Source organism: Eufriesea mexicana, unplaced genomic scaffold (genome assembly GCF_001483705.2).
Source record: "Eufriesea mexicana isolate 0111107269 unplaced genomic scaffold, ASM148370v2 scaffold486, whole genome shotgun sequence".
Taxonomy (NCBI): Eukaryota; Metazoa; Arthropoda; class Insecta; order Hymenoptera; family Apidae; genus Eufriesea; species Eufriesea mexicana.
The window spans coordinates 494,416-504,694 of NW_016908651.1; the positions used below are offsets into that span (position 1 = coordinate 494,416).

Here is a 10,279-nt window from a genome sequence, read left to right on the forward strand (position 1 = left end):
GTGCAGCCACTCGCCCTCTTCCTCTCTCGCTCTCTCCTCTTCCCTCTCCCTCTCTCTCTCTCTTCTTCATTTTTTATTGTGTCCGGTTAATTACTCGCGCGAACCAAAACTCGCTAGTCGAATTACTTCTATCGAATAAACGAGCGCTTCTGTTTTTCCTCTTTCACTCGGAATCCGTGAAACGTGAAATTACCAGTCGGATTGAAACGCCTCTTTAATAAGTCTTTTTGATGTCTCGCTCGTAGAAGCTGTCCGTCGTAATTTCTATTAATGTTATAAACTGCGAGGAACGCGCAGCTCTATGTTTTAATTACACAATTTCCGTGCCTCGTATTTTTTCATTTCAAATCCCCGCGCTGTGCACGCTTCCGATCCTCGAATTTCATCGTTCGCTCGGTTCCTTCCTCGCTCGTAAGTCTGGTAAGAAAGAAGATCGAAATGTTCGAACCTCTGCTTCTTCCTCCGATGCGAATAAGAGTGGAGACGAAAATGGAAAAACGAAAAATAACCTTTAACGTTACGTGCATTGCTTTACGCTCGTGTCTAAAGGGAGAAGAGACACTGGATGGAAACAAATATGGGACATTTAATAAATTCATATTCCGCACGCTTCCTTTTGATCGATTATCGTTAATGGGCACGATAAAGTCGTGGAAATCAAACGGTAATTGAAAAATAACGAACGAACCGGTACAGCGGACGGAGGGGAGAGAAATAAATGGGAAGGGGGAAAGATTGGACGACAAAATGGGGAAAAAATTCAGTGAATTTCGAAAACGCACGGACGTTGTAGAAACAGACGCTAGTATATTCGATAAACGTGGATCTGAAACGCGAACGAGCGTAAGTAAGTGGCCTGGCGAATGAACAAATGAAATGCCATTTCGATTACAACCGGGGCGATATAAAATTCTTTAAAGTCCGCTCGAATTTTAATCGAAGATTAGGTTAATCGAGAACATCGTTTCAATTTGTTTTCTATCCAAACAATTTATCGTGGCCCGATAAAAGAATCGTGATTCAAATTATGTTTGCAACGACGGGGGTACCGGTCGAAGTGAACGAAAGAAAAGGAAAAGGGAGAGAAAAAGAAAAAGAAAAATAATATACAACGAGCAATAATACGTGCGTTACCGAGCTTATCTCTGAGGAGAAAATTTGTTTTATTTTTAAAAGCAACCGCCGATAACATTCCGACACCACCACTAGCTGATAAAGGATTATCGGTCGAACGAGATCGTATCGTCTAGATTAGAGCATCTTGAAACTGTTTTGCAATTAATCATAGTCATGATTTTATTATTATTATTATTATTATTATTATTATTATTATTATTATTATTACTGCTGTGACTATTATTATCATTGTCGTTGTCGTCGTTGTTATTGTTGTTGTTGTTGTTATTATTATTATCATCATGGCAAGAGTTTTAAAATGAATTATTCAAAAGGACAAGAAGCGAACACAATACACTGGAATCACGAAGTCGATATAGAAGAATGCGAGAACGAGTTCCACTTTTTTCCTCCTCTAAAAGAAACTTTCCACCGCGAAGCCGGTTAAATAGTATCTTAATGATGCAATTGTATGAGTAATAATGCACCATGGAAACGCTCGTGCTGCAACGTAACGCGCTGCAAATACAAACATGGAACAATAATCACGTTTACTATTGTGCGTATGCGCTAATAATAGACACCGTGCGATATTATTCGACAGAAATCCGCGCGTGCCGGTCAAGTGAAAAAGAACGATAAACGCGGTGGAAAATTCGATTTAAATTTGAAATTCAAATTTCGCCGCCGAAAATTACGAATGGAAAGTCGCCGGGGGAGGGGAAAAGATCTCGATCGGTGGAATTAGCGGATCTCGTTCGAGAAAACGGCGCCTAACACGGCGTTCGAGTTGGAGGCGTCGCGAAAATTGTTTCTCTGTACCTCTACGTGCAATTTCGCATAGATAACGCAACGCGCGAGTTTCTGTTTCTCAATCGCGCGCAATCGGCGGTTCGCGAGGAGTGGGGACGCACAAGGCAACCGCGCATGCGCACCAACACACCGGCAGTGTGTACCCGCGTTTATAGATCCGATATCATATTATTATTAAATCCTGGCGCAAGAAATATATTGCTGAACGCTCGAAAGAATCCAGGTTATTTCGTAACGTACGATTTTAATTTATTCGCTTTGCTTATCAGCGATATTTTTCCTTCTTTTTTTCCTCCGCCTTTTTTCCCCGGTTTTTTCCCTTTTTTTCCACTCCTCCTTTCGAACCGATCAGTCCTCTATTTGCTTTGTTAAATAACCACGACAACGAGTCCAAGATCACGCGTCTCCTTTAATTATTTTGTTACGCGATATCGCGAATGCTGTAACAATTTTCTTCTCTTTATCGATTCGTAAACAAACTTATCTGCTTTATTTGCCACGATTCGGCAATAAATTCAATTTTCATCGGGGGATCCTAATAATCGACCGATTATATTCTTCGGGCAACGAGCGAACGATCATAATTCGACATTCCATTTGTCCTTTACGATTATCTGCCCCCCCCCCTCCCCCCCGAGAATTCCTAGCGTCATTTTTACTATCGATTTTGTATAAAGAGCTAAAGTTAAACTATAAAACCCAAAGTTAATTTAAAGGCCGCGATCAAGCAAAGAACTCGAGTCATTAAACTCGTTTAATTACAGCTCTGTGTAGACTTAATTATCGGAATTCTTTACCCGCCTACATTCTCGTATTTCTTTTACATGCTCCATCTTCGAAAATACCGCAAGGAAAGAAAGAAAAAGAAAACGGGTGCAGGAGAAGGGGCGAGGGGGAGGGGGGAGAAAGACAAGCACTAAATAGAAATCCTACGAGGTCGCGCGTGGTTCGCAAGAAATAAACGCGCAAAACAACGAAAAGCTTTTGTAACGAAAAGAAAAATCGAAAAAAAAACGAACATGGTATCGCGACGCTGCACGCCATTCGATTTTTCTCGCATTGCAACATTACAATCGCGTTGTAACATCGTTGTCAACTTCTCAATAGGCCACGTAGGCCAGTTTCCAACGTAAATTGAAATTCTGATCGTCTCGCTCCTTCTCTCTCTCTCTCTCTCTATTTAGTTATTATTAAATCACGAACGAAAGAAATATACACAGAACCGAGGCGAACGTTGCAAAGAATCTAGGTTATTCCGTGACGCGCAACTTTAATGCATTTGCTACGTTTATTTGTAAGTATTTTCGGCATTTCTGCCATTTTTCGTACCGCGTATAATTGAATATCTGATTGCGTTCCCGTGCTGCTTCTGCGCTGAAAAAGAGGATACGCGGACTGAAGAAAAAATGCAAATTACTACTCATTCGCCTAGCTCGTAAACAATGTCTGTTCCCTTCTCCCCTTCTCTTCCCCCCCGCAGCGATTCCGCCAACACGAGTCGCGAGTTACCCGATCCATCAAACCGCGGTTGCACCGTGAATCATCGGCGCAAAAGTCGCCTGCATCGGGTATTAATTCGATCGTCGAAAAGCCCCGAACTCTTGCTGAACTCACACGTGACGATTTTCTAGAACGATTCCGTTCCGAAATATCTCACGGAGATCGGATAACGCACAGGTACATGGCACGCAAACGCGATCCGACATCGAGATCCAGACCGTTTATCGAGTCCGTTTCGATTTTACATTAATACCGGTTATCGCGTTGTAATTTGCCGGTCGCCAAGCGAATCACGCGGTGATATCACTCGATAATTAGACAGAAGTGGAAATCGCTCGAACGATCGTAGTTTTCCTATGCAAACAATTAGACGCGAATTAATATCGGGAAAAGAAACGCAAATGTGTCATGGAGACGCGAAAGGTAGGGATAAGAGTAGAAATGACTCAAATTAAAGAGGTATTAACCCTTAGCACTCGACGACTTTTAGCCAGAGAAGAGTAGAAAGTCAAAGATTTTCTATTAAAAAGCTGACGATACTTTTTTGAGCAGTAAATAAAGAATTGTATAATAATAGAATTGTAGAATTATTTGATTTCGATACCTCGCACACTGTTACACTGCATTAAATTTGATATATTAATTAATATCGATCTTCCAAATTTTATGAAATGGTGACTAAAGCTCACCTCTCGAGTGCAAAGGGATAATAATATACGTTGTTGCGTCCTGAACATTGTATCTCTCACAGTGGGAGTTTCGCGGAGTAGTAAGGCCCGTTTTCTGGGACGCGGCTTAGTCTAAATTAACCCTTTGCACTCGAGGGGTGACTCTCAGTCACCATTTAATCAGATTCTAAAGATCGACGTTAATTAATATATCAAATTTAAAATTACCTAACGATGCGTGGAATGTCGAAGAAAAATAATTCTACGTCTTAATTTGCATATGATTTCTCATTTACCATTTACATCCTCGATTCTATGACAGATAGTCTTCGAATTACTATTTTTCTGTAACGAAAAAATCGTCGAGTGCAAAGGGTTAATAGAGCTAAACCAAGGTAGGGATAAACTAAAGAGTTCCGATGTGTGACTGTCTCTTGAGTGCCTTGACTACGGCAGACTTTGATACGTAGTGGCTATACCATACGGCAGGAATTAAGTTACGATGTGCGCCATTTTTGTGAAAACGAGCGCCCTCCGTGACAGAAAGCCGAACTACGCCGAGCGCCTATGGGCGCCCTCCGTGTCACAAACGCAAAATTTCTAGGCACCTATAGGTGTCCTATGTGTCACAAACGCAAAATTTCTAAGCGCCCCAAGGTGTCAACGAGCCAAAAAATTGATTTATCGTTCAAGGTCACTCAAGGTCGCGCGTAATGCGAGCGTAATTGGCGAAAACGGGGGAAAAGAATTGGTCGTGAAACGCATGGTGCAAGCCTAAACGCGTATTTCATCGTGCGTGTTGTTACGTCTTCGTTCTCCTTGAAGCAAGTTTCTTTACGCGTAGCTCGTTCTAACGCGGCCGATTCACATGGACAAAGCTGTTGTTTATTAAATACCACGAAACGATCGAGTCACGGATTTACCGATTACGGCGTGTTATTCATGCCGTGGTATTACTTTGTATTCGAATTACACGAGAACTGTCCCGCGAGATTGTTCGAATCGCATGAATTCAGCTTCCTGCAGGCAACGCTCGCCTATTATTTCACAATCGGCGATGATTTCATTCGACCATTTCAATCCCTTCATCCGTTGTCAAGCTTAATTTATATAATCATTCGTTATTTTTTTCCCTCTCTCTCCCGCCCTCTCTCTCCCTTTTTTCCCCATTCTTTCTCCTTTCCTTCCCGACGCACAGATTAATCTCGTCCCTCAACCCCTTCGCCGGCATCTCTCACCACCCACGTATCGCATTCAATTCGTTTCTCTTTCAAAACTCCGTTCGTCATTATTTTCAACGTTCTCTCTAAACAGTGGTTCAGGTGAGCTCATTTTAAATTGCACGAGAGAGAGAAAGAGAGAGAGAGAGAGAGTCGAACACGAGCGCGGAGCGCTGGTCGCGATGAATTTTTCATTTAACCTCCCGTGCCCCCCTTTCTTCTTTCTTTCTATCGGACAATGTAAATTAATTTTCGGAAAACAATCCCTCGAAAGAGATAAATCTGCAAACATCGCGCGGTATTTTTATTACAGCCATATAAATATTTTCGTCGTACACCCGCATCTACATTCTGTTTGGTTACGAGATTTTTTTTCCTTTATTTTATTCCTTTTTTTCTGTTTTTTTTTTTTCTGCGTCAAAAATAGCATTTGAACTGTTACGGTGTTGTTTGTAACAACTCCGGTCCGAAAATATTCAGAGGAGAAAATAAAAAAGGAAAAAAAAAAAAAAGAAAAAAGGAACACGTTTTATAAATAACAAATAGCGACCTCACGTGGCACTATCGAAGGGTTAAAGGGGCAAGATGCTTTATTTAGCGTTCCATCGGAATATTTTCCTCCTGCCACCTTGGCCAACGTTTCGGATATCGCGAACCTTGAAAACGTACGCCTCTCACGGATCTCCCGACGCTCGAATTAGGTTCTGACCTGTGATGTGTATCCGCCAACGACTTTGCTTTCCTCGAACCTCGCATTCTAAACTTCTCCAACCTCCAGGTTGTATACCCTTCGATCCTGCCAACCGGGCAAGACCACCTTCCAAACGCGTACGCGAATCATCGTCCTCTTTAAACGTTATCGCGCCAATTTCCAGGCTACTTTTTACCCAGACCGTATATACCTACATCGATCGGATTTTCATTCGAGTTCTATACGCGACGAACGCACACACGAGGTACCACTCGAGTCCGACCCTCTTCTTTTTGTTCCGACGACTCGTCGAACCGTAATGGCAAAGTAATTTTCCCACGCACGGTTCACTCAAAATTGCATTTATACTTCGTTACTCGGTTGAAATCGCGGCTCCGGGCTAACGAAACAATTATATCCGTTTCTTTGTGAATTAGTAAACGGTCGTACAAATTTATACTTCTCTCCAAACCCATCGCACGAATTAAACTCGTCGAATCGGGCTCGCGGGGGTGGATGAAGAGGCGCGAAATAATTCGTCGTCGATCGTTCCAATTTCACCTGATCTCGAACACTTTCCTCGATTTTCCAGCTCCGTTTGCGAGAGACACAGGGTTTCGTCGTCGGAGGGCAACGATAGCGGACAAAGACCAGATGTGCCACTTGTCTACGGTTCCTGTCGGTGTCACAGTCGTAACGAATGACACGAGGGACTGCGACGTTGCGTCGCAGGACACAAGTATCCCGACCCTTTTTCTTCGCATTTTTCGGCTCTATTCAGGCAGCAGAGTAGCTAGCGCGTGTCTCAGTTATTTCCAGTTATCTCGCGTCGTTACTTTTCCCGTGTACGCGAGCACACTGCACTAATCCGCCATTATCGAATACATTTTTCTTACGAGGAATCGTAAGATACTACTCCGATCGAGAGTGCATGATCGGGCCACGGGTTCCACGGCTTTTTCGTGCCCGGTTATCTTCGAGACCGGAAGTGCACGCACCAAGTCAGCCTCTGAATCGAGCGTTTTTGCATCTCGGCAACTCGATCGACGATTTACATGCGATTAACTCGCGGGAAAGAACGGCACCTTATCGCGGAGGACAACAAAAGTGACACTCGGCCACGTAATACCGTCGAGCATCGTGGCATTGATACATCGGCAGCCTTAACCTTAAAAACCGTCCTCTTCGATCAACCCCGCGGAACGTTAATGAAATGTAATTCGACGCGCTGCAGCGAAGACTGTTTAATTTTTGAACTCGACCCGACAGCAGCTTGGAAACGGAAATATTTGCATCGTCAAGTATCGGATAATAAGGCTCGCTCCTTAACGATTATGCTCGTGTTAACACGGTTTCGATTTTATGTAAGATTTCCTTTATCTCGTGTTAACACGCTCTTTATCCAGCGAGTTTACATTCGGCAGCAGCAGTGTACACTCGTATTTTTCGAGAAATATCAGTCTTTTCTACTTTATCCGACACCGAAATCGGACATGCCAAGTTCGATGATAAAAATATTCGCGAACTTTTCATATAATTCTGTCTTTAACCCTTTCGGTACTACAACCGCGGCGGCCATGAAACGTTCTCTGGGTACTATCGTCGCCTATTGGAGGCATCCACGAAACGTCACCGATGATTGTCGCGGTCCGAATGAAAAGTTTAGTGTCAATCACGCTCGAGATTTCTATGAATACCGCAAAACACGTTTTCGTGGCTTCCAGTTCCAACCACTCTCGTGGAAAACTTCCTCGCATCACGAATGTATAACCGCGGCCAGCTCCTCCGTACCGAAAGGGTTAAGGGTTAATGAGCATTTGTCAACTTTTCATTTAAAATTCCGCATTCGATGTTATCCCTTTGGTCACTCGACTGCGTGACTTTTCTTTCAGTGTGCGCATAATTAATTCCTCAGCCATCGGTCGTTTGACCGGTCGTGGTGGGTTTGTTAACACTTAGCCAACCGATCGGGGACATCTGCCATTTTGATCTTAGCAACGCGATTCTCGTTTTCAGTTATTACTTAACTACCTCCATTTGGAATTGTTCGCAATTACTGACGAACTGCTTCTATAAAGCAGAACATATAATAAAATTCGCCAATTTTTTGGACAACGCAGTTTGGGTTCCCCGAGCGCGGTGGAAACCGTATAATTCGCTCTGGAGCGTGCGGTCGGCTAAGTGTTAATATGCAACATCGCGGAAAATAATCGAGTAACGCGATTGAACGATAAGATAACAGTTGCGTGGAATCTTTGGAAACGTATACGGATCACTGGTGATAGCTCTTCGCGGATGTCAACGTCTAAAATAGTAGGTAAAACGAAACAGATGACGTCCCTCAGCCGTCGTACGCCAAGGGGTTAATCTGTTATACTCGCAGTCACGCGACCAACTTATCTTCTTCTTTTCTCCTTTCTCTATCGTTTTTGATAAACAGAAATATTCGAGAGACGGGACCTGAAGGAAGTCTTTATCTGGCAGCCCTCGAGCGTATTCTTCGGAATGCGATGCAATCGAATTACGAATATTCAACGGAGTCTACCCCGTCGGATAGTTCAAATATACGTCTATATATACGCGCACATATGTACACACACGCGTGTATATGTATATAGACGGTAAAGCATCGGCAAAGATTTTCCAACAGCTCCGAAAACATCAAAAGCAAGCTGCCTCGGGAAGAAGAAAACAGTGGATGAAAAAGGGAAAAAATAGAAGGGTGGGAAGCCGGGATAGAGTGTGGAGCGGCAGTGGGTGAAACAGAGACACACAGAGAGACAAAAAGGGGCTGTGTGTGCACGCGTACGTGTGTACACACTTGGGACGGCCTGTTAAATAAGCTGACACTCAAAAAGTGGGCGGCTGACAGTTCGAAGGGAGTCGCGCGAAATCACAAATCCCTCCGAGCGCTTTTGTAATAACTTTAGAACGTGGTTTCAAGAAATTAATCGCGACTCTGCCCCCCTTCTGGATCGAAGGATTTCGCATTTTACCGAAATACCGACTTATCGAGGTGAAATGAATTTTCGCGGATTCCTATTTTATTACCAATTTTCTCTCCCCTTTCTCATCGCTCCACTCTATATTTTCCCGCGTTTAGGCTATTTCCCTGTCCCCCCCCCCATTTCCTTTTTTCCTAGTTCGTAGTTGGAATTTTAGATGTTTTCCACGGCATTTCCGGTATCTCTGACAGCGCCGGGTTAATACCTTATCTACATTCGCCGTGTACGTGTACGCGTACACTGGCAGGAAAGTTATTCGTAATTTGACGTTTCGGAAATTTATGCGGATTAAATTCTCGAAGCAGCGGAAAGAAATATTTGAACGAAGAAAAAACTAAATCATGGCTCGTCGTCGATATCGATTCGTGGTACCCATCGTTTTTCTTCCAATTCCATGCTTCGAGAAGCCCGACATATTTACGAAAAAGAGAGGAAAAAAGCGGAGAAACGGAATGAGAAATAAAAAGGTCGCGTTTCAATTAACTCGATCATAAATTACAGCCGAGAGGAAAAGGCTGTTTACAAATATCTTTACGCAAACGAAACGTCTCGCAAACAACTCTCCTCGATGTTTCCATCTTTGCAAAAGAGCAAATTAAATCTCACGAGAAGAAAGAGAGAAGGAGAGAGAGAGAAGGAGGAATAAAAAGGGAAACGGAGAAAAGGAGATATATAATTTTATCGAAAGATCGATTGGAGGAGATGGAAAGGCAGAGTGAGAGAGAGAGGGGTAATTTTGGCAAACAGCAAAGATGAACGTAAATGAAAACGAAGCATCGTATAAATAATATAATCGAGCACTTGGTAGATAGTCCTGACAGCAAACTATAAAGCCAACAAATAGCCGGTATCTTTCATAAAGCGTTATTAATTCCCCCGATAACGCGATATCTTTTATTCATGGAGGCAAGAGTGTCGATAAAGCACAGAGTCGCGGCGCGTTCCACACCTAATTTTCTCCAGAATCGAAGAAACAACGTGATCAACGCGCGTTCGGCATCTCAGCCTTTTCCCCTTCGGTTTACTTTGCCAAAGAAAACGACTTTTCGTTTTCGTTCCACTGGATCACACGCTACAGCCGTATCTCGATTTTCAAGGTGAAACGCTCTTTTATCGCGACGTTGGGAAAAAAATACAAAACTTATACTCTTCCACGATTCCAAGTCGAAATTCTCGTAATCGATTAAAATTATTTTTCATTTTTTACACTATCTTTCTCTTTAAATATATATATATATAAAAATATATATATATATAACTGTGTAC

General features: G+C 42.8%; 1 protein-coding gene across 2 annotated transcripts in view; it reads right to left on the minus strand.

Moving 5' to 3' along the window:
* Positions 1-10,279, minus strand: part of LOC108545728 (protein split ends) — a 179,784-nt gene that overhangs the window by 149,764 nt on the left and 19,741 nt on the right. The gene's annotated exons all lie outside the window — the stretch shown is intronic.